Raw genomic sequence first — 26,162 nt, forward strand, 5'->3', positions numbered from 1 at the left:
TCCTATCTGCGATCACGGCGGCGCTGGCTTATCCGCGATCATGGCGGCACTGGCCTATTGTGGTTTCTCCTGGAGTCCCGGCTCCGCCTAGCCTCCAGACTGCTGTAAAATCTTCTCCTCCTCCAGACTGATGGAAGACACAAGCTGCAGGTGAGGTCATAAGAGTCGGGTACTGTTGCTGGCCACGGGGGTTGTGGATACGGTCTGAGGAGAGGGAGCAGCCAACCAGAGAGAGAGAGAGAGAGATTAGACAAGCAGTTAGAGTCAGTATTGGTCAGTATTAGAATACTGTAGTGGTCAGTGTAGTGTAGTGGACAGAGCAGTGGACAGTGTAGTGGTCAGTGTAGTGTAGTAGTCAATATAGTGTAGTGGACAGTATAATGTAGTGGACAGTATAGTGGAGTGGTCAGTGTAGTGTAGTGGACAGAGCAGTGGTCAGTGTAGTGTAGAGGACAGAGCAGCAGAGCAGTGGTCAGTGTAGTGTAGAGGACAGAGCAGTGGTCAGTATAGTGTAATGGACAGTGTAGTGGACAGATTAGTGGACAGAGCAGTGGTCAGTGTAGTGTAGAGGACAGAGCAGTTGTCAGTGTAGTGTAGTGGACTGTGTAGTGAACAGAGCAGTGGTCAGTGTAGTCTAGTGGACAGAGTAATTGACAGTGTAGTGTAATGGATAGTGGAGTGTACAGTGTAGGAATTAGGTAGTGTAGTGGCCAGTATAGGAAGCAGGTAGGTTAGTGTAGTGGTCAGGTAAGTCAGTGTTGGAATTGGGTAGGTTAGTGCAGTGGTCAGTACTATTGTAGGAAGGGAAGGGATGGGACTCAGGGAGTGCTAAAAGCCTACCAGTTATGGGGCGCAAATTACTTGCCTTGCCCGGGGTGCTGACAACCCTCGCTACGCCACTGTGACCAGGTATCATTAATAACCCCTCTGACTCTCCTATCTGTATACCCTTTACAGACCAGGGTAGTTTTTACATTGTTGCAAGGGGCATATTTATTTTGCATACACCTTGTTATTACCTAAGTCAACTAAGTAATGCTGTACCCACTTCATTTTTTTCAAGGCAAAAAGGCTTACAAGGGAAGAAATTTAAAACTGGTACACACAGCATCTGGTGCAGTGGTGCACAGCAAGCAACAAATCAGCTTCTAGGTTTTATTGTAAAAGCTTAACCACTTGCCCCCCAGTCCTTTTTCTGACACATTTGTTGACATTTAAAAATCTGTATATTTTGATAGAAAATTAGTTAGAACCCCCAAACATTATAATTTTTTTTTAAAGCTGATGACATGCACCCTCCCAAGAAAAGAAAGAAAAACATGTGAAAGTGCCTCCTAGGGCTCTGTTCTATTAGAACATGGATTAGGGACAGTAAAAGAAGAGGAAAATTAGAGACAGGACCAAACAGGCTTTTTACACATTGCAGAGGATTAACCCCTTAGATTCCACAGTGAGTATAAAAAGCATATCCTGCTTGTTATGCCTGTCTGACTCAGTGCTGCTGGCATTTGAGTCCATTAACTCTGGTAAGCGTGTTACATCTCTCCTCTGGGTGGTGGATGCACGTGTCGTGGTGACTCTTTTAGTGGGCATCAGTTGTCTCTCATAACAACTATTGGAACTGAACATCTGTGGCTCTTTTCATTTGAACTCTTTGCACATATTCATTAATTTGGACTTTGTACTTTATATATATTTTATATGTAACCATTTGATAATTGCATTTTGTAGGTATATGCATCCATTTTGCACAGTTGTTTATAATATTCATTTTTTATCACACACACATAGCACAGAACTTATTTTTATACTTAATTGCTACACAATGTTCTGTCAGGTTGTAGTGCTAGCAGCTGTCCACATTTTTTTACATTAGTGCAGTCATTTTTTGTAAATATCTACAGTGTAACAAGCATGCTGTACTGCATATACAGACTGATTTTACAGTTATATGTTTAGTAACACTTTAAAGAAGGCAAAAGTTTTTTTATTTTATCTTAGCCTTCTTGTGTGCATCAGACCCCCTAAAGCCGCATACACACGTAGCCGTCTGTCCGACGTACTTAGTCTGGCGGACTTCCCGCCAGACTGTCCGTCGGACCTTCCGAACGGGCTACTTGCCCACACACGGCACTTTTTCAGTGGACTAATACGGCGACTAAGTCCGCCGTACTATCCGCCCTACTTTTGAAATGAACGGACTCGCCCACACACGCGGAGGAAAGTCCGCTCATTTCGAGCGCGTCTCCAGGTAGGCGGGGCCCGCGAAGGACACGTCGCCGGCCCGCCGCCTGGTATGGACTTAAAGGGGAACCCCAACGCCGAAAAAAATCGGCCTGGGGTCCCCCCCAAAGTCCACAACAGACCCTTGTCCGAGCACGCTACCCAGCCGGCCAGGAAAGGGGGGGCGAGCGAGCGCCCCCCCTCCTGAGCCGTACCAGGCCGCGTGCCCTCAACATGGGAGGTGCCTTGGGGAAGGGGGGCGCCTTGGGGAACAAAAGTGCATGGCATCCAGCTTGTTCAGTAAGAGCCGGTTCACACAGGGGCGACACAACTTCCAGGACGACTTTGTGAGGCAACTTGGAGATGACTTGAACGCAACTTAGACATGACCTGGGGGCGACTTACAACACGATTTTAAGTTGCCCCAGGCCAGGCGACTTTTGCCGTGGCCAATCAGAGAATGAGCTCTGAAGGGGGAACTCCACGCCAAATAAAAGAAAAAATGGCGTGGGGGTCCCCCCAGATCCATACCAGGCCATTATCCGAGCACGCTACCTGGCCGGCCAGGAAAGGGGGTGGGGACGAGCGAGCACCCCCCCTCCTGAGCCATACCAGGCCGCGTGCCCTCAACATGGGGGGTGCCTTGCGGAAGGGGGGGCCGCGCGCCCCCCCCCCACCCCAAAGCACCTTGTCCCCATGGTGATGAGGACAAGGGCCTCTTCCCGACAACCCTGGCCGTTGGTTTCGGGAGTCCGGCAAGAAAACCCCCGAAGACGGAAGACCCCCGGAGCTGTGCAATAAACTATTTTAACCCTTGTGTGTTGTGTTTTTTTTGTACATTTTTTTTCACAGGTGAATGGGTAGGGGTACATTGTACCCCATACTCATTCACATAGGGTGGGGGACCGGGATCTGGGGGCCCCCTTATTAAAGGGGGCTCCCGGATTCCGATAAGCCCCCCGCCTGCAGACCCCGACAACCAACGGCCAGGGTTGTCAGGAAGAGGCCCTTGTCCTCATCACCATGGGGACAAGGTGCTTTGGGGTGGGGGGGGCGCGGTCCCCCCTTCCCCAAGGCACCCCCCATGTTGAGGGCACGCGGCCTGGTACGGCTCAGGGGGGAGGGGCCGCTCACTCGTCCCCACCCCCTTTCCTGGCCGGCCGTGTAGCGTGCTCGGATAAGGGTCTGATATGGATCTGGGGGGACCCCCACACCATTTTTTCGGCGTAGGGGGTTCCCCTTAGAATCCATACCAGACCTAAGGGCCTGGTATGCTCTCGGAGGGGGAACCCACGCCAATTTTTTAAAATAAATTTGGCATGGAGTTCCCTCTCGAGAGCTGATAATTCCGCAAGAGTCGCCTCCGTATATACGGAGATCCGACTTGTAGGCGGCCTCCATTGAAATCAACGGGTACCAGTCGCCTACAAGTCGGATTGAAGTAGTACAGGAACCTTTTCTGAAGTCGGAGCGACTTCAGTAGTGTGCATTAAGACGGCTCTCATTCACTTACATTGATTTTTACATGTTGTCCGACCTGAGGCGACTAGGGGCGACCTGAAGTCGGATCTGAGTCGCCCCTGTGTGAACCGGCTCTTAATCTTTCACAATGAAAGGTACAAGCTGATTGGTCATTGTGTACAGCTGCTCCAGATTTAAGCTGCTCATAGTCCATATCACAAAGTTAAATGTTCAGGAAAATGGTTACAAATGAAACTTATAATATTGAAAACTGCATATGCTTCAATAATATTAGAACATTGGGCATATCTAAATTGCGATATAATCCTCTGAAGGTTTATTGAAGCTCTAAAAAGCAAAGTTTTGCCAGATGTATTAATATTAGTGAATTTTGCATTAGGGAATTGCTTCTTGGTTCCATTCTTTTTACTATCAGCAGAAAGACAATGAATGACCAAAAAAGATACAGTATTTACTGTTAGAATAAAAGTTAGCTTTTTTCCCATTGTGTTTTCAATGGAATTACTAGCAATTTAAAACATGAATATAGTAAGAAAGTTTTGCAATTGATTGATAATCACTTGATTGGTTTCTTCAAACCCTTGCCCTATTTAATTATGAGAATTGCGTAAACGTAGTTTTCAAATGACTAATGCCATGCACACATGACCGGACTTTCTGGCAGAAAGGTCCGACATCGGATATTCTGATCATGTGTGGGCTTCATCTGACTTTTTTTTTTTTTTTTAATTCTGGTGGTCCTAGAAATAGAACATGTTTTAAATCTTTCCGACGGAATGAATTCCTATCGGAAAAACTGTTGGTCTGTATGCTATTCCGACGGACCAAATACAGTGCAAGGGCAGCTATTGGCTACTGGCTATTGAAATTCCTTTTCAAGTCCCATTGTGCATCATCACATTCTAAACGAATGGACTTTGGTGTGAACGTGTGTAGGCGAGTCCGTTTCAGCGGAACACCTTTGGAACTCCGTCGAAAAGACCATCAGAATAAACTCTGATGGTCGTGTGTACGTGGCATTACTAAACATAAGGGTTGGAACCTGTGCTACAGACTAGGTAAAAGACTTGGTTCATTGTATTTTTGTTTGATGACTGGATTCATTTTTTTCTTTTTCTTTTTTACATTGGAGGGGAGATGCTGCTCATGGTGTTTGATGGGTTTTAAGCAATGGTCCTTAACGCAAGGATTACATTCAAGAATGTTGGGAGCATTGGCTCTGGTGTTTACAGAGAATGGTAAAATGCTATGATCTTTATATATAATAGAAAACTATTTTATCTCACTTCTCCTCAAACATAATCCATCATTTTAATTATCCTATCCCATATCACGTAGTACATTTAATCAGTTCCAGAAGCATATCAATCATGGATTCTACAGGTAATACGATAAATCTTTGCCTGTGAGAGAAGATGTAATACCAGCATATTTGGAAAAAAAACAATTATGCTAATTAATTTATATAATCTGTCAGTTAAACATATACAGTTAAAGTATTAAAAAAAACATATACTGTACATATTTACTGAACTCCCAGTCTTTGTTTTGGGTGGTTTTAATTACATTTTGCATCCAGCATTAAACAGACTCAGACCAGGTTCCTATGATACTCTATCTCTATTAAGCTGACCATAAACAATATAATGATTGGATACAAAATGATTGACTTGTTTAGATCTGTCCTCATATTACAACGTTTGGTAAATTTAAAGGAGATTGTACACTTAGCTTGTAATGTGCATGACCAGTTTTATATTGGTTTAATGGTTGGCTCAAATATTTGGAACACCGCACTGAAATGTTAAAATCCAAATGTAAAGTTTTATTCCATATGATGTCAGTTAAAGCAACCTTACATGTAAAAAAAAATATTTTTTAAATAAAATGTGTTCCTATTATTAACCCTCAGCTAACCACAATAAGCTCCAATTAACTACTTCTGCTTGTATGGGGGTCGGGCTTAAATGGTATTGGTAGCGGTAAACCATGCACAAGACAGAGATACTAGCTTTTACAAGCTTTTAGGAGCTTTTACAGGCGTCAAGCTCTTGGGTGTTTATTAATTTCATTGGCCAGAAAAAAACAATTATTCTGATCATTGAAATTAATGAATGCTCAAGCACTAGCTTTAGGCTCTTTTAACAGCTTCTACTAAAAGAATGCTTTTAGTAGGTTCAAACATTTTTTCTTCAATAACATCTCAATCATACTGTGATAAAAAACTCAATGTCCACCATTCTTGCCCATATCCAATGACAGTAATATATATGTAGCGAAGAATGTGAAAATACAATATCTTCAATCCTGAGCCAGCAATAATAAATTGAAATGTGGAAATCGCATGCATGTGAATAGGATGTGAAGCCAAGTTGGCTCCCAATGGGAAATGGATCCTAGGAAAATCAGACCTGGATCCTGGTAAAGAGGCACGCTGGCATATTGTGGAAGGTGTTGTTAATTCCTTGATGTATCCAAAAGGGGGGAATTGCTGAGATATGAAAGGGTAAGGGACGGCACCCTGGGTCAACAGTGGTCTATTGCAGGTATATGGAATTGAAAGGTACAGTCACAGTATTATGTGGCATGAAACGCCAGAGATTTTAATGCAAAACAATGTCCTGCAACCATAATTTGATATCCAGAGTGTGCATACAAGTTGACAATCCTGGTCCATGGGAGGCCTTACATGGATCAAAGCATATAGTTCCAAGTTGAAAGAGAGTAAATGGATACTTATCAGGTGGTGATGGAAGGACAGATCTTCAGTGCCAGTGCCATTGCCGATTTCCAATGAAGTCCATCAAGCATAAACAAGTGTTCATAACCTCCAGTCATTGGGGCAAGGTGGACAAGGAAAATGAGAGCCTAACCAGTTTTGCCGGTCAACTCCGGCTGCATCAGAGGCAGTGTGGTCCCCTGTGGTTAGGCTCTCTTTTTGCTTGTCTACCTTGCCCCTGTGACTGGAGGATATGAACACTTGCTTATGCTTGATGGGCCTCATTGGAAATCGGCAATGACACTGGCACTGAAAATCTGTCCTTCCATCACCACCTGATAAGTATCAACATCTATATGCTTTGATCCATGTATGGTTTCCCATGAACCAGGATTGTCAACTTGCATGCACACTCTGGATATCAAGTTATGGTTTGCAACAGCGACTAAATGGAAATCCACTCTGCACTACAAGTGCACTGCAAGCTCTTGATTCATGGTGTGTTATGTTCTGGCTGCCTATAGCCTGTCTTTGCATTGGGTTTTGGGTGCTTGGTGGTCTACTTCCTTTTACTGGTATATTCCTTTTTCCTTGGACTGGACTCGGACTTGGGTGCTTTCCTTTTTTCCTTTTTTTTTTTTTTGCATACCACCAGGTACGTTTTTTTGTACCTTTTACAAATTCATCATGTGTTTCCTCTAATTACCGCCAGTGCTGCACTATATGTTTATTTTTGTTGTTTATCACCTTTTCTGACTTTAATATTTATTTGATAGTATAGTGAAACCTCTTGACTCTTGGTGATTTATGCTTTGGCTGTCCATATTTTGTTTTTGTATTTGGCTCTGGGAACTTGGTGGTCTATTTCTTTTTACTGGCACACTTCTTTTTCTGTGGACTGAACTTTAAAACTTAGTTGCCCTTCCCTTCCTTATAGCACTGGGTGCAGCTTTTTGCACCTTTCACACACTCTATATATTTGCCCTATTCACTGCTATTTGGCAGCCAGCATTGTGCATTATTTTATTTTATATATTACCCATTTTGATTTCATTATCCATTTATCACTACAATGCATACTTAACTTTTTTCTATAGCAACTACTTTGGGTGCCATCATGAATTGCTACACTTCCACAGCTCCTGGGGGAGACTTCCCTGGCGATCACTATTTGGAAATACCGTCATATCTACTCTTAGCTGGAATGTAAGTATTAAAATCCCTCTGGCAGCTTTTGAGGCTGGAATTATGAGATTCCATTAGGTATGCTACATACATGATGTTTTATTTTACAGATACTATATATGCATCTACCCCTGGAGAAGTGAACAAAGAGTCACGAAACGCATCGAGTTTTTGGATGCAGCCTAGTTTAATCATGTATTGACAGTTGGGTTGTATTTGGTCAACATTATATTTAATTATGTATGAAATGCACTAATATGGATTTATTACAAATCAGCTTATTACCATTTTATCCTCTTTTTGTATGCAAAATGTATTCATTTATTACACAACAATTTTGGAAACTAGTTATTCGTTGATCGTATGTATTGTACCTTATTTAAAGTACCAGAACAAATAAATTGATTGTATGGATTTATTAATGAAGGGGTGGAGGCACATCACTAGGTGCACCAGGCCACATTCCATTTTTTTTACATGGAGTGTCGCAAGTGCAGGAGGCAGCCATCTTGGCAGAGTCTAAGTTGATCTTGAAGGTGGCTGTCTGATGTAATAGAGCAAGATGAAGTGGGTCTGCATGCTGGTGAGGAAATGGGAGAGGACTGTCTGGAAGCAAGCAGGTATTGTATGTAGGGAAAAGACTGGGCTGCTGCTTCTGGCTGAGAAGAACCCTGCCATAACTAACCACAATCAGGTAAATCAAAGAGACTACTCACTTTGGGGTTATTTACTAAAGGAAAATCCACTTTGCACTGAAAGTGCACTTGGAAGTAAAGTCGATGTAGATCCGAGGGAGACATGCAAGGAAAATAAAAAAAAACAGCATTTTAGCTTGCACATGATTGGATGATAAACTCAGAAGAACTTCCACTCATTTCAGATCCACCTCTTAGATTTAGAGCGACTGCACTTTCAAGTGCACTTGCAGTGCAAAGTGGATTTGCCTTTCGTAAATAAACCCCTTTGTCTGAGAGATCAAAAGAATTCTCCCTGGGAGGGTGTGAGGTATACTTTGGGTGCCTGTTGGGATCAGACTGTATGGGAGAGCACTGGGAGAAAAGAAAGGACTTTCTTAGCAGGATTGAAAGAGACACATCACAGCAATTCCTATCCCTTTCTGAGGACTTGAACTGAACCAGGGCACGTGTCCAGAGACCCAGAAGAGGGTGTCCTGGGTCTTGTAAGAGACTATAATTGCACAAGTTAATCTGTTGTGTGCTTTCGTCATGGGCTCCAGCATTTCCGGCCAACAGTTTTATTTCTTTTGCAATCAATAACTTCGCAGTGGGATAACACAGGGACTGTTAAGGCAAGTTAGGACTGTCTTTTTAAAATGTTGCTAGGTAGATGCAGTTCAGTTCCGTTAATTACTTTTAGCCAGAATACTGCAGGTGTTTAATCCTATCTCTCTGGGTAATTTTATTGTCTTATTAATTGTTTGTATAAGTACATTTGCTAAGCCTTTTTCCTTTTAGGCTATACATTCTTTGAAATACCTCAAGGTGTGCCAGTAAGTGCTGGGTGAGCAAGGTGTATCATCTTCAGGTGTGCAGAGAAATCAAAAAGAAAATTGAGCAGATCCTCTAGGGGTAGCACTATATTAGTGCATTTCCTCAGTGACATATAGTGAGCTATCACCACCTCTGCAGGGAACAAACCTAAACGTTATATGTTTCTGTATTTTTTCTAATGTGGGGTTATTTGCTGAATATAAGCTGGAAAATATAAAGTGTAAAATATGTAATAGATGAACATTTGGGCATACCTCATTCACCATTGTTAACAGTGCTGTATTCTTCATTCTGTTTTTTTTAATACACTTTAAATTTAAATTACTAAAGGTGTATAATGCTCACTTCAATTAACCACTCAGTTGCAGGGGAATAATTGGTTGATTAATCGGCTTCACTGAGCCCTTTCCAATTTGTTGAAAGCCCTACAGAGTGAATTAAATTGACATTTATTATGTTTAACTTATGTACAGTACAATTTGCCTTGAGGCTTCAGAAAAAAATCCTTTTTTAATTTTTTGCTTGGTTAACAGTAAAATGTAGAGCTTTTGAATTTCTGGATGCGTTGTCAGACATAACAATTTACAATATAATAAAAGACCTCTGTCAGAATGTGATGTATTGCCAGCAGTCAAAACTCAAATCATGTTTAGGTGATAGTAATTAGCTGACTCGTAAAGCTGGTTTTGGTAAATCTAAAGGAAATCAGACAAAAGCTTTATAGTGTGTATGGGGTCTAAATGTAGTCTTGGTATAGGTCCAGACACTCATCTGCTGCAACATGCATAGTCACATACTTGCCATTGAACTATCCCTGCTTCCATTAGTCAAGCAGGTACTGTCTCCAGCAGAAAACGCGTGTCTCAGCATTCCATCCCATTTTGCATTGTTTTTTTTTATCTTTAGCAGAAAGGACTTGCAAAATTTCCTTCTAAAAAAAAAAAAACCTTTTGTCACACTCCTACCTATTTTTCTTTAAGAATGTACACTACATGGCAGATGCTCATTCTTAGTAGGCCAAAAGTGTATGTACAGAGGTTACATGATTGAAGACTAAAGATGTCTAGTGGGCAAGGAGGATTGCTGTGGATCCTAAAGAAACAGCAGGGGAAACGGTGGCAGCATCAGATGCAGCATCAAACACAGCCCTGAATTGTAACAACTAGGGGTGGGAGGGCAGCCTGTAACAGACATAGTGTGCTTGCACATTATGGCAAATGACAACCCCACAGACAGTGAAGTTTAGTTCTGTCTTAAAGAAGAACTCTCATCAGAAGTTAAATGAAGGCTTATTACAGGGATATGCAATTAGCGGACCTCCAGCTGTTGCAAAACTACAAGTCCCATCATGCCCCCGTCTCTGGGTGTCATGCTTGTGGCTGTCATTCTTGCTATGCCTCATGGGACTTGTAGTTCTGCAACAGCTGGAGGTCCACTAATTGCATATCCCTGGCTTATTACATCCCCCCATGAGGCCCCGTGGCTTGTCCCCTATAAAATCAGTGCAGTGATTTGGAAATAAAATGTTATTTATAATGCTGTCAGTGTTGACCCTGTAGCTCCACCCTAAGCAGATGCCCATGTAATGTGCATTCCTTTGGGAGAGATACAAGTAGCACAGAAACCACAGCCTCTTCCCAATTCTGTAGCCCTCCTTGCAATGCATCCCTGGACTTCCACTTCTCCATTCTGCAACCATGCTTCCACTGATATTGTTAAAGGCCTGAGTTCACAATCTTCCACAGCCATGAGCTAGTTCAAAGAAGCTGACTATAGTAGAAGCACAGGTTATTCACAAAAACACAAGCCTACAACATCCCACGCCAGAATGGGCCTACACTAGTCTATCTCAGACAAATGTAATAGCTGCCCTATCAACCTTTGAACATATTAGAAGTGCTACGCCAGTAAAAACATTCACACCTTCAACATACCGGTTTTAAAAAGAATAAGTCACTTTTCTTTGATTCTGAGAAAAATTGAGGTCTCTAACTAGCCCTCACTCTAACACACTTACGTTTACCTATGCTTCAAGCTTCATGTCCGAAGGTATCTGAACTTATTCTGGGTTGATGATGCTTAGGTTAGGTCCTGGTGATTGGCTGCTAAGGCCAAACCAATGCATCACTGGAGGAGTTCCCATGTACCCCATACTCAACAAAGCAAAAGAGCACCAGGGGAGTGCTGCCAAGCAAGTATAATATGGTTAATGAATGGGGTAGCAAGAGGCTGTCATTTTGTCCTAAATGGAACAGTAAATACTTTGTAGTAGCAGTTTGTTAAATATTAACAGGCTTATTCAATAAATGGTGCAGTAACCTACTAAACTAAAAGAGACATCACTTTATTGAGGACAAACCAGAAAAAAGTTTGATCCAGCTTGGTTGCTATATGACCAGCACTTGAAGAGAAGATCCAGTCTGTAAAAAACAATTAAAAGTCAGCAGCTACAAATACTGAAGTTGCCGATATTTAATACAAGGACACTTACCCTTCCAGGGATCCCATGATGTTGGCAGCCCGAGCCGACTCATCAATCAGCTTCGGGTGCAGGTGCTGGCATTGTAAGTAAGGGAAACTGTTTTCCTACTGCGCATTCATGAGTCACTATGCACTTTATAAATGGTACCGCCATCTTATGGGACCTGTGTGTGTCTCAGAAGGCATCGGGGGAAGGATGAGGGACTGGGAATGTCGTAGATTGCCAATGCTGATCTTACCCAGAAGTAGGAGCGGGTACTTGACAAAAGCAGGTACCCGCCCCACCCCAAACCCCTCCCCCCACAAAAAATGACAAATGTTGTAAGGATGCTAATAAGCGATGCTTCCCCATTTGGATGGAGCTCCACTTCAAGGTTTTGATTCAAACACAGTTTTATAGAATCCTTCTGAATGTTGTAGTGGTTCTACAGGTATTCCAGGTAACACATGAACTAGCTAAGGGTTGATACTGCAAGACACTCTAAGGCCGCGTACACACGGGCGGACTGTTCGCCCAACCTTGTCCGCTGAACAGTGTTTGGGCGGACAGTCCGCTCGTGTGTGGGCTTTCAGCGGACAGTTTCAGCGGACAGTTGGACGGACAAAGTCTTTCGGAAATTCCAAAAAACTGTCCGCTGAAACTGTGTTTGAGCGAACAGTCCGCCCGTGTGTGGGCCTGTCCGCTGTACTTTCGAAATGAGCGGACTGTTCCCGCTCGGAAAGTCCGCCCATTTCGAGCGCGTGTACAGGTAGGCGGGGCCCGCGAAGGAGACGTCGCGGGCTCCGCCGCCTGGAATGGGCTTAAAGGGGAACCCCAACGCCGAAAAAAATCGGCGTGGGGGTTCCCCCAAAGTCCACACCAGACCCTTGTCCGAGCACGCTACCCGGCCGGCCAGGAAAGGGGGGCGAGCGAGCGCGCCCCCCCTCCTGAGCCGTACCAGGCCGCGTGCCCTCAACATGGGGGGTGCCTTGGGGAAGGGGGGGCCGCGCGGCCCCCCCACCCCAAAGCACCTTGTCCCCATGTTGATGAGGACAAGGGCCTCTTCCCGACAACCCTGGCCGTTGGTTGTCGGGGTCTGCGGGCGGGGGGCTTATCGGAATCCGGGAGCCCCCATTAAGAAGGGGGCCCCCGGATACCGGCCCCCCACCCTATGTGAATGAGTATGGGGTACAATGTACCCCTACCCATTCACCTGTGAAATAAAGTACAAAAAAAAACACAACACAGGGAAAAAATATTTTATTGCACAGCTCCGGGGGTCTTCCGTCTTCGGGGGTCTTCTCGCCGGACTCCTCCGCTATCTGTGTGTAGCTCTTTTACTAGCGGAGGAGTCCGGCTTTCTTCCTCCCCGCCGCCGGCCTCTTCTCCCGACTTCGGGGGTCTTGTCCCCCTCTTCGGTTCTTCTGCCGGGCCACCGCGCCTTCTTGTAGCTCTTTTACAGGCGGTGGCCCGGTCTTCTGTCGCCGCTGTCGTCGCCGCCGCCTTCCGTTCTTGTTCTTCTTCTTGTTCTTCTTCTTCTTCTCCTGGAGATGTTGACTCGACGAGCTCTCCGGCCGGAATGCCAGAGCCGCGCTATGCGGTCACTTATATAGTGACAATGGGGCGGTGTCACATGGTATATGTCACATGGGTTGGTCACATGGGTTGATGTCACATGGGGACTATGACATCGTAAGGGGGCGGGGTCACCATGTGACCAACCCATGTGACATATACCATGTGACACCGCCCTATTGTCACTATATAAGTGGCAGCGGAGCGTGTCCCTGGCATTCCGGCCGGAGAGCTCGTCGAGTCAACATCTCCAGGAGAAGAAGAAGAAGAACAAGAACGGAAGGCAGCGGCGGCGGCGGCGGCGGCGACGACGACGACGACAGCGGCGACAGAAGATCGGGCCACCGCCTGTAAAAGAGCTACAAGAAGGCGCGGTGGCCCGGCAGAAGAACCGAAGGCGGCGACAGAAGACCGGGCCACCGCCTGTAAAAGAGCTACAAGAAGGCGCGGTGGCCCGGCAGAAGAACCGAAGAGGGGGACAAGACCCCCGAAGTCGGGAGAAGAGGCCGGCGGCGGGGAGGAAGAAAGCCGGACTCCTCCGCTAGTAAAAGAGCTACACACAGATAGCGGAGGAGTCCGGCGAGAAGACCCCCGAAGACGGAAGACCCCCGGAGCTGTGCAATAAAATATTTTTTCCCTGTGTTGTGTTTTTTTTTGTACTTTATTTCACAGGTGAATGGGTAGGGGTACATTGTACCCCATACTCATTCACATAGGGTGGGGGGCCGGTATCCGGGGGCCCCCTTCTTAAAGGGGGCTCCCGGATTCCGATAAGCCCCCCGCCCGCAGACCCCGACAACCAACGGCCAGGGTTGTCGGGAAGAGGCCCTTGTCCTCATCAACATGGGGACAAGGTGCTTTGGGGTGGGGGGGCCGCGCGGCCCCCCCTTCCCCAAGGCACCCCCCATGTTGAGGGCACGCGGCCTGGTACGGCTCAGGAGGGGGGGCGCGCTCGCTCGCCCCCCTTTCCTGGCCGGCCGGGTAGCGTGCTCGGACAAGGGTCTGGTGTGGACTTTGGGGGAACCCCCACGCCGATTTTTTTCGGCGTTGGGGTTCCCCTTTAAGCCCATTCCAGGCGGCGGAGCCCGCGACGTCTCCTTCGCGGGCCCCGCCTACCTGTACACGCGCTCGAAATGGGCGGATTTGCCTCCTCCTTACGTGGGCGAGTCCGTTCATTTCAAAAGTTGAGCGAACTGTTTGCCCAACCTTGTTCGTCAAACAGTCCGCTCGTGTGTGGGCAAGTCCGCTCATGCAAATTTTGAGCGGACTGTTTGCCGAAACTGTTTGACGAACAAGGTTGGGCAAACAGTCCGCGCGTGTGTACGCGGCCTTAGAGACCCCCAGTACTGGGAGACACTTTCAATAAACAGAATACTACAACAGAGTTGGTTCAAAGAAAATGTCTGATATGTATTTGGGTGGGAACAGCTTATATACGAAGCATCTTATCCAATCATAATTGGGAAAAGGGGTGTGTTAGTGGGAGGGTATATGAATATCATTAATAATGAAAACGTTTATTATCATAATGTTATACACGCCTATAATGTAAATAACCTTTGAGACATAGCTGTCACAAGGTTACCAGGATGAAAATACCATCTGGTGATGACTAATACTTGGTTTCCCGCCCCGAGTCTGTGTACCCCAATAAGAGGAAGGCGGGAGATACCACAACTTATTTATACATTATAGAATGCTCACAAAACACTTATGCAAGCAAGTTTATGCATGCTATTGTGACATATAGCTAGACAATAAACTATAAAGCGAAGCTTCAAAATATGTTCTCATAACTAAGTTAAAAGCATATTGCTCTATAGCCAGAACAAGATGGAGTCACTATTGTTCAGTCATATTACTACAATCCCCTCTTTAAGTCCTGAAATCAAATCATGAAGATGACTTATCTCTTCTCATTGTGACATATTCATCCTGGTGATCATAGTAAAAGCTAAGATACATTCTATTAGCTGCAGCTGGGTCAGGAGGTCGAGTTCCTCGGGAAATCATGCGTATAATAAACCTGAAACAGGCGTCTAACAGTAATATCATAAGCAAAATCAGTACAATAAATATAGCAACATCCCTAATCCAGGAGAAAACTCCACTGAAACCAAGCCCACCCATGTCACCCAAGGGGTTCCAAGTCTTAGCAAGGTCTCTTGCTTCAACCTGCAATTTTTCAACCTCCTTCCTGTGCTGAGCAATTATGTCAAAATAATCAGGGACCTCCATACTGGTATTATGTATCCAGGTACAACATTCATAATCCTTTGTTTCCTCACATAACCCCGTGAGTGCTGCACTCATGCTCTCAATGGCTAAGTCTCATAAAGCTCTGGCTGCTTTCTTAGTGCTCTGGTTTCCAAGTTAAGGCTGGTAATATCAGCAGAATTCTTATCTAGTATTTCATCCAAAATCCCAGAATAATTATTTAGCCTTTTCATCATGTCTATACCCCATCCGGTTCCTGAAGGGAACCATGCCCAGGCCATGTCCTTTTCCAAGAACAATGATCTGGCATAATGATGTTTGAGAGGGTATCTGGGATGACCACCAGCCCTAAACAAGTGACGTCCCTCATTGTCTCCAAGAATTCCCATTATCAGAACCAATGAAGCCAAGTAACACTATCCCTGTGGATCCCTAGGAATCCATGGATGGCATGTCCTTCCGCAACAAACGTACGTGCTGTTGCCCAAGGCGAGTGGCCGTCTGCTAAGCATTTGTTGGGCAACGTTAGAGAATCCCGCAAGGGCAAGCTGTGAGAGCAGTTCTGCAATCCCAGCATGGGGGTCAGGGGCATGTATGAGGGAATATATGGTGTGATTTAGGGCATGATCCGAGGTGTCAAACACCGTGGTGTGATCAAAGGACATGGAGAAGTTGATTCTAGTGTGACTGCATACTTCCCCACCCTCTGATGAGTTACCCAATTTAAAACACCAATCAGGGAAATGACTCCTTCCCATTGCTTGGAAGGTGACAGGACTACTCCCTGGTGTTATCTGCACTCCAGTGAGAGTAATGGGGGGTGTTCCGTTTATAAAAGGGGTGATATTCACGGGTACAGCCATAAGTGGAATAGGGGCTGTGCTTGGATGCAGTTTACTACATATCCAACATTTATCATATCCTGATTTCTGAGCATAGCTATATTTAAATTTAAGTAACAACATGTTTTCTGTGAGTTCCATTAGTTCCAGTCCCTTCAAACCCTGAATACCCATCCCTCTTATGTCTAGCAAGGGTACTACTAGTGGTGTTATTAAATGAGCCACATATGACCTTAAAGTCCCCCAGTTCTTCAGGATGATAAATACAATGAGTTATGATCCATGTTGGTAGGAACACAATCAAAGTCAGTATGATCAGAAGGCCCAAGACCTTCCCAGAAGTCTGTGGGGAAATAAGCTGGGTCATCTTTTTCAGAGTCTAAACCACCTGCTTCACTCAGTCTTCGAGGAGTTATTCCACCTGCTTCGCCTGTCTGTACTTTGTCTTGCTTTTTAGGTGTTTGGTTCACCTTTTTTATACGACTGGCATGGATCCAAGCCTGCTGTCCCTCCACCAGGATGGCTGTTCTGGTCACTGCGATCACTGTAGTTGGGGGTCCAAATGGGTACTCTTGCTTCTTGGTATGGTTCAAGGACTGGACCACCATGGTGTCTCCCACCTGGAACGGATGACTTGGTTCCTGTTAAGAAAAAGGAGAGGTGCGAGCGACACGTTTTTCAACTCTATCCAAAGTTTCAATCAATTTCCTAACATATTCTTCCTGTAAGAGATCAAAATCCCCTCTTTCTAACATTAGGGGTTGTCTGGCCCATGGAGTGGGGAAAGGCCTTCCCATTAGGACTTCAAATGGAGAGTAACCTGTAGCTCTACAGGGAGTCATTCTTACCTCTGCAAGGACTGCAGGTAGTACCTTCTTCCATCCACTAAAAGTTCCACCTGTGGCCTTCCTAATCTTAACCTTAAGAGTCCTGTTCATCCTTTCTACTATTCCTGAACTCTGTGGGTGATACGGGATGTGAAACTTCCAGTCAATTTTCAGTGTTTTCACTAAATCTTGACACACTTTGGCTATGAAGGCAGGCCCATTGTCTGAATTCATTTGCAGAGGGCAACCCCACCTTGGGATTACCTCCCGGTCAAGAATTCTGACTACTGTCTGTGCATTTTCCTTTGCAGTGACAAACACTTCTGGCCATCCCGAAAATACGTCTACTATCACGAGCAAATATTCCAGTCTCTTGCCTAGTTTGGGCATGTGTGTAAAATCAATTTGAAGATGAGTGAATGGTGTGGACGGGTAAATGAGGTGTTCATGTCTCACTTTGTTTGGATTCCTCGGCTCATTCCTCAAACACGTGACGCACCTTGCAACAAATGACTTCACTAATGAAGGAAGTCCTGGAATGAAAAAATCTTTGTCTAATAATTCACATGTCATCTTCCATCCTCTGTGTCCCACAAACAAAGGTGCACTAGCTACAGGTATACATGGCTTCCCCTCATGGCAGATGAGGCCTGACTCAGGACTCATCTGCACTCCTACTGCGCTCCATTGTTCGATGTCCATTGGGGTGGCATGTACCTGTAGGTCAGACAAAGTCTGGTCCAGAAGAGGCATCTCCGGAGCCAGGAAGGGCATCTGCATGGTGGCCACCTGCCTACTTGTCAAAATTACAAATGTTGTAAGGGTGCTAATAAGCGATGCTTCCCCATTTGGATGGAGCTCCACTTCAAGGTTTTGATTCAAACACAGTTTTATAGAATCCTTCTGAATGTCAGCAGATTCTTCTTGCTATTATGATAATGCTATATTGTAGGTGATTTACCAAAGAAGGTGAGAATGTTCACACAAAAGAGAGTGAAAATTCCCCTCAATTATCCAATCATGTGAAAAGCAAATTCTTGATTATTTATTTCATCTACACATGATTGAATACTTTGGATGAAAATTCTTGACTCCTTCAGTAAGTCAGCTTTATTATATTATTGTAATACATATCCTTGCTGTGCAGTACATAATGATAATACCTGACCTAAAATTACCTTTTAATGCTCTATGCTCGGTGTTTAAGCCCTTTTCTCAAGTTACTTTGCTAATGGACTGTAAAAGAAGCAGCAAAATAGTATAATTATTTCTAATTAATGTTTTAACGAATGCAGTGTCTTGGATACAATGTCATGTGTGGTTAAGTAACTATACATTATTATTTTTCTAACAAGGTCAAAGATAACCTGAGATAGGACTTTTGACCCAATTTTTTTCTTTATAGTTTTTAAAAGCACACAGTATATTATCTTTATTTTGCATTTTGCAACTAAATGTCTAGAGATTTTCCAATTTTAAGTTAAAAGGGTTATCCATGGTAGCCAGACATTTTTTCATTAATGAAATATATCCAGAATGGAATAACAGAAAACTGTCAAAATAAAATAAAAAAAAAACACAAAGGAGAGTTCTTCTTTAGTGCTTAGATTTTTTTATTCATATAATTCAAGTCTGGTTTTCTTACTGGAGAAAGCAGCACTATAATAATGAAAACATTTAGATTTGTTTTGCTCAAGACCACAAAATTAAGCATATATAAACCCAAAAACTAAAATGTAACACTGCATATTCCAGCTTACCCATCTTTAGATGTGGTGGCTGCATTTTCCTTTTTCAGATTCTTTTTTCTTTAATTTCACCTGGTCATCCTGTCAATAACACACTCGTGTCCTAGGTAGACTATGCTAACTCACATCACTGTATCTATGGGAAAGCCCTGGTTTTCACGTAGAGTGGACGATAAATAAGCATGTCATCCTCTCTTGATCACCACTACACGGGGGTGGGTAGATTAGTCATTTACAGAAGAAAGGTAATATTATTTGTCCTTTCCTTTCAGCTCACAGGAAGTGAAATCATCTCTGCATTTTGCAAGATCATAAAGCATGGTCTGTACCTACCACATCTAAGGACTGGTAAACTGCAATATATTACTTTTTTGTTCTTTTGTTTAAAGTTTATCTTTTGTTTACAAACTTTAAAGTGGTTGTAAACCTCTGACATGAAATATGAACAAAGCACATCATTCTATAAGGTGCACTTGTCTCAATCCAAAGCACTGATTGTTTTTTCTCTCTGCTGCAACGTTCAGAGAGAGTCACTTCTGATAGCTTTTCCCGGCTCTAATGCCTAGTACACACGGCCGAATGTCGGGAGATATTGGTCGATTCAATAAAAACTGGCCAACACATAATCCATGTGTATGTCAGCTGGTATGACAGAAGCCAGCTGTTTCACTGGTCAGAACACAACAGCTTTTGGGGGGGGGGGGGGGTGCAAACAAGCTGAAAGATTCTGTAATTGACTGAAAAAAAAACATCAAATGCAGCCTCACTGTGCCATCAACTGCAGCCATTGTGCACATCATATGCAGCCCCTGTGCCCATAAAATTCAGCTACTGTGCCCCATAACATGCAGTTACTGTGCCCGTCAAATACAGCCACTGTGCCCATCAAATGCAACCACTGCGCCCATCATATGAAGCCACTGCACCCATCATATGGAGCCACTGTGCCCATAAAATACAGCCACTGTGCCCATCATATGCAGCCTCTATGCCCATAAATTGCAGCCTCTGTGCCCATCACATGCAGCCTCTGTGCCCATCAAATGCAACCTCTGTGCCCATCAAATGCAGCCACTGTGCCCATCATATGCAGCCAATGTGTCAGGGCTGGGCTCAGCCATTCCTCCTCAGAGCAGACCGCTCAGCTGTCAGTTAATTGCCAACTCTAATCTTTCCAAAGTGACTCACCTGGTGATGATATCCTGCTCGTCAAGTCCCTAGAGAGCCACCACACAGATGTCTGTTGTGTGCTTCAGAGAAAACAATCTGTATTGTAAATTGGAGAAGTGCGAGTTCCATCCTGAACAGGTTAAATTCCTGTCATTTCCGCTGCTGGTTTTTCGACCCAGAAAAAATTTCAGCAGTCCTATAGTGGCCCCCGAACCATGGGGTTATGCCCTCTGCAACGTTTTCTTAGCTTGGTCAATTATTATCAGAAGTTTATTCGTAACTTCTTGTTTCTGGTCCAGCCCCTGACTGATATGACCAGAAAGGAACGGTAATTCCACACAGTTGGTCTCCAGGGTCCATTAAGACCTTTAAGAGTCTCAAGGCTGCCTTTGTTTCTGCTCCTGTGTTGGCACATCCTGATCTTATGTTACCCTTTATCCTTGAGGTTGATGCTTCTGAGACTGGAGTTGGCACCCTTCTGTCTCAACGTCCTACCTCTGAGAGTGCTATGCATCCTTGTGGCTACTTTTCCAAGAAACTGTAACCTGTGGAATGGAATTACAAGATTGGGGAAAGAGAGTTGTTAGCGATCATTTTAGGAATGGAGTCATCTCCTCAAAGGTACCACTGTGCCGGTTCTCATTCTGACTGACCATAAGAATCTTACATTCTTGTCTGAGGCTAAATGCCTCTCTCCCAGAAGGGCGCGATGGGCTCTTTTCTTGTCGAGTTTCAATTGCATAGTCCCATTCTTAACCGGTACTAAGAATGTAAGGGCTGATGCTTTGTCGCAAAAGTTTTCCTCCACTTCCAAGATGGAATTGGTTCCTGTTCCTGTGATTCTTCCTGATCATATTCTGGCTACGGTCCGCACCAGTCTCACTTCTCCTTTGGGTGAAAAAATTCTTCCCGCTCAGATCCATGAAACATTGTGATCGCTGCTTTGTCTCTGAGAGTCTCCGTACTGCCGTGCTATAGACTTACCATTCCCCCAAGGCTGCTGGCTACCCAGGGAAGAATCAACTCTTTACGGCAATTTCCCAACAATTCTGGTGGCCTAGTCTACATGCTGATGTAGCCGCCTTTGTAGCTGCTTGTTCCATGTGTTCTTGAGAGTAAGACACCACAACACCTTCCAGTGGGCCTCCTACAACCCATACACAATGGATAGAGGCCTTGGACCCACCTGTCCATGAATTTCATTGTGGAGTTGCCCAACTCTCAGGGCAACACTGTTATCCTTATGGTGGTTGACCGGTTCTCGAAAGTGTCTCATTGTATTCCACTTAAGAAGTTACCCACGTCTAAGGAACTGGCTTCCATTTTTGCTCTGGGGATCTTTCGCTTACATGGACTACCTAAGTTGATCATCTCGGAGAGGGGTAGTCAGGGGTAGTCAGTTTGTGTCCCGGTTCTGACAAGCCTTATATGCACAGTTGGGAATTCAGCTTTCTTTCTCCTCTGTGTATCACCCCCAGTCTAATGGGGCTGCAGAATGTGCCAGTTTCTACGTTGCTATATTTTCTTGCCATCATAACTACTGGTCAGACCTTTTACCTTGGGTGGAGTTTGCTCACAATAGTGGCATGAATTCTGCTTCCTGATTGTCCCCGTTTATGATGAACTATGGTTTCCAACCATCCCTGTTGCCTGACTCATTTTTCTTTTCATTCTTCAGAGCATTCCTCCGTTAGAGGAGCATCTCCGTGGTCTTTGTTCCACTTGAGTACAAGTCCAGGAAACCTTGCAAAATGCCAATGATAGGTACAGACTCCATAATGACTGCAGATGACTGCCTGAGCCTTCCTATCAGGTTGGGGACAGGGTCTGGCTGTCACCTCACAACCTCCGACTTAGTGTTCCCTCACTGATGTTGGCACCTCGGTTTATCGGACCTTTCCGTATTCTCTGCAGGCTTAACCCACAGGCTTACGCTTTAGACCTTCCTTTTAATAGGCATATCTCAAAAGTATTCCTTACCTCCTTATTAAAACCTTTGGTCTGCAACCGATTTACCACCTTGGTTGGAACTCCCAGACTCATTAAAGGTCCACCCAGTATTCCATGTGTCCCTGTTGAAACCTTCCGTTCCCAACCCATTTCCTAACCGAAGTACCACTCCTCCTGATCCGCTCTTAGTAGACGGTGAGGAAGAATTTGAAGTGGAAGCTATCCTAAACTTCAGAAAAAGAAGAAACCATAACCAGTTCTTAATTAAATGGAAGGGGTATGGTCCTGAAGAAAATTCTTGGCAGCCCGAGAACAACATCCACGCTAAGAGTCTGGTTCAGTCTTTCAAGAGGGCCCATCCAGAGAAATTTTCCCGAAGGGGCATCCGGAGGGCAATGTCATGGAGATCCTGCCAGAAATCTGCGTCCCAGGCTCTCTGTCTCATGTCCACAGGTGCCATCGCGTGTGCATGGGAACGCACGTGTGCGCGCACCCCTGTTGGCGCCAGACGGCTATTTAAGCCCCCGCTGTCTGCTTTACAGCGTGTGTGCCCGAGAACCTGATCTGAAATACTTACCTATGATAAAGACCCAGCTTGTCTGTGACCTACCTGTTATCTGCTTGCACCCGACCCCGGCCTATCTGTGACTACTCTCCTACTTGCTCCCTTGTAACTTTGCCGCCAGCCTGATACCTGACCTTGGCCTGTCTGTGGCTACTCTCCTGCCTGCTCCCTTGTACCTTTGCTTCCAGCCTAATACCTGACCCGGCCTGTTTGACGATTCAGTTTTCTGAGCTGATCCTACCTGCCAAGCTGTTCCAGTCTGCTGATCCAGTGTGCTGAGCTGATCCTACCTGCCAAGCTGTTCCAGTCTGCTAAGCTGATCCAGTTTGTTGAGCTGATCCAGGTTGCTGAGCTTATCCAGTCTGCTGAGTTGATCCTGTCTGCCAAGCTGTTCCTGTCTGCTGAGATGACCCAGTCTGTTCATCCTTCCCGGTCTGTTGATCCTGCCAGGCACACGTGCCCCTCCTTACTCCTGTGTCTCCTGTTACCTTACCAGGGAACCGGGAGAGGGAGCCATAAGGGAGGCCTCCCTCTGCAATTCAGGCACAAAACCATTAGGTACGTGACAGTGTGTAATTTACATAAGACAATTATAAGTGATGTGCAGGCTCCATCTAGCGTTCCTTTTTGGTATTGCTGCAGTTGTTCTGTTTTATTTGATTTACTGTATGTGTATCTAAGGAAGTTGTTAGTAAGCCGGGAATTCTGGGTATAATCTTCACAGGAAATGAAGCGGTCACCATTCTTTGAGAAGATACTCAGGAAGCAACACGTGTATTTCTCAATCTATCGCCATCACCCCTTAGAGAATGTTTTTACTATCACATCTTGTATTGTATATTGTTGTTTCTGCAATGTATGCTGTATTGTATGCTATATGGTACTTATTGAGGTCTATTTCTGTTATTTTGTAGTTTCCCCTGGCTTGTTCTAATAGAACTGAGATTAAAGAAATATGGTATATGAAGTTATTGGGACAAGAGGATTTAGCTATCTGCCCTAGAGACAGAACAATGATATCCTACTCGTCAGTCCTGCTGATTACTTAGGCTGTTCAGTCCAGATCCTCTCTGCCTTCACCTTGGTCAACATATCAAGAGACTTTCTCTTGTGTGCCTGTTAAAGACTTGCTTGGCTAACGTCCCGTCTGGTTCCAGATCCTGCTTGCTGTTCCACTACACTGATTCTCCAGTTTGCTGATTTCTCGGCCTGTTCTAAAGCACACTGATCCCTGGCTCCCTGACATCCGTGCTTTTCTGACTAGCCATTCCAGTTACCAAATCTGGTTATGTTTTGACTAGGTTTTCTCTATTTACCTTTTACCATTATTATTATTATTAAACAGTGTGATTTTACTGCACTTCTGTCTCATTCATGGTTTCTAAAACACTGTGCCCAGAAAATTTAGCCACTGTGCCCAACATATGCAGCCTCTGTTCCCATAATATGCAGTCTCTGTGTCCATCATATGCAGCCTCTCTGCCTGTCATATACAGCCACTGTGACCCCCCTGCCTGCCATCCGACTGGCACTTACCCCACCCTGGTGGGGGGTCAGGCAGCGGGTGACGGCAGTGAGCTGTGGGATATGCAGCAAATCAGGTGATGACTCCTGCATCCTCCATGGTTCCCATGCATTTCTTCTTCCATTTCAGCTAAGCATCCAATAAGGATGCTTGTGCCTTCAGCCAATCAAGTGATGGTTATTAGACGGGCGCTTCCTGATTGGCGGAGAGGAGGTTCAGTGTTAGAAAAGAAAATATTCATTTGCTTTTCTTTTTTTTTTTTTTAAATATGGAACGCTTCACGAATTTGCGTGTCATCCTTGCGCAGGGGCCATGCTAATCTTCTCTGTATCGTTCCAATTTTAGTATATGTGCTGCCGAAGCGAGCACTCATTTGCTTTTCTAACACACTTGGGTAGGCTTGAGCGCAATGCTCTGTGCTCTGAGTCCACCTTTTTTGAAGCTTATTACAGCCTATAGCTCTAATCAGGTGCTTCAAAAAACACCCCCTGCCTCTCTAATTCAGGTGCCTCTTGTCCAAAAAGGGGTCAGACAACTGAATAGGGGGTGGCTACAGTGGGCATGGATAGATTCATGCTATGCATGAATCTATCAATTTTACATATAAGGGGGTGGCGTGACAGGGGTGGTGGTGCCTGTGTGCCCTTAATGGACGCACTGCCATTGCTGTTAGTACATCGGCCAAGACCGGAGCTGTCAGTTTTTTTCTCGTTCAACCCGCTGGGTTTACACAAAAAAAAACAATTAGTGTGTACCAGGCTTAAGAGATAATTTGTTAAAAGGGAGGAGAACTCCAGCACACAACCTGTCATTGACAGTCACAACTGTGCATGTTCCTGCGTACTATAAGGGAGGGAAGGGATACTGTATCCCTTCTCTCCCATCAGGGTGTAAGACTTCAGATCCCGGCCCACTGCTTTTCAGAGCTAAAAGATGCTGTGTGAATTATGTGTTTTGGAAGACTGTAAAACGGAGGGGGGGGGGGGGGGGGGCTGGCTGGGCCAGTTACTGCCAGAAGGTTTTGTTTCCATCTGTATTGTCTATTTGTTTTATATTTTAATGACGTCATTATATTTTATTGGCCTGTATAATAAATATTTAAAAATGCAGAGCACATCTAGTTTCAGGAAATTTGGTCCATCAAAATGACTTGTATCGCCATGTAAATATATATCTACACACACTTTTTACAAATCTATTAAGTTTTCATCATTTAGATAAATATTAAAGAGGAACTTCACTCTTCCCTGCTTTTGTTTCCCCTCTTACACATCCTTTAGCGTTGACTTTGGTTCACATATTCGCCTGCCCATCAAATTCAGCATTGTCCTAATCTGCTGCTCAGATGCCACAGCCCAGAGCACAGTGCCACCTCCTGTATATCCCAGGATGCTGCAGAGAGAAAGATATTATTTTCACTCAGGGAAAAATAACGGCTGGGGGCTGGGCCAACTAAAAAAAGTTTTTCAAAAAGGCAAAACAAATGCAGTCAGGGTCACTTGCCAGGATGGTTTCTCTGGAGGACCTTATGGGGCATATTTATCTTTAAATACAATATATTCATCTCTACATGCTTACTCATCCTGGACTAGCATTGGGACCCTTGAGACACACTACAGCCACTTTTCTTGTTTTTTTATCAGGTCACTTACGTCTGTTTCCACCTTGTTGACCACTGAAGAAGACAATATTTAGCTGAAACATGTTGGAAAATTACTGGTGGTTTTCTCTGCTTACTGTATGAGACTTTATTGTATATCATACTAGGAATTGGACTACCGGTATATAGACCAGAATAAACACTTTTTTATCCTATTTTACAATTAAACTTACAATTAAACTTTTTCTATTTTTATACAAAAAACATAATTGGTTTGAATTTTAATTGCTGCAACAAAATACTATGGGAGATATTCTTTTTGTTTTTGCCATTTGAAATTTTGATGGTGAAGGGGAGTAGGGGAAGTGCAACGATATATAGTGCATTCATTTAGTGAAGGTCCACTTTAAATACATGTTACAATATTGACATAAAGCATGTTGGCTACTCTTGAGAATGTTGCTTAGGTATTTTTTAGTATATTGGGTGTACAGCAATCTTCTTGGTAAGAAATGTGTAAATATACTGTCTGTGGATAGTATATCCTTTGAAGTTTTAGCTT

At 44.4% G+C, this 26,162-nt stretch overlaps 1 non-coding gene across 1 annotated transcript; it reads right to left on the reverse strand.

Annotated features, from left to right (window-relative positions):
* Positions 1 to 24,262: 24,262 nt before the first annotated feature.
* Positions 24,263 to 24,369, reverse strand: LOC143990676 (U6 spliceosomal RNA). Its single transcript, XR_013277400.1, has one exon. It is a non-coding gene; the product is annotated as a U6 spliceosomal RNA (small nuclear RNA).
* Between the last annotated feature and the right edge of the window lie 1,793 nt (positions 24,370 to 26,162).

This window comes from Lithobates pipiens, unplaced genomic scaffold, assembly GCF_037356315.1.
Source record: "Lithobates pipiens isolate NorthernLeopardFrog02 unplaced genomic scaffold, aLitPip1_a1.2 Scaffold_18, whole genome shotgun sequence".
NCBI classification, from domain to species: domain Eukaryota; kingdom Metazoa; phylum Chordata; class Amphibia; order Anura; family Ranidae; genus Lithobates; species Lithobates pipiens.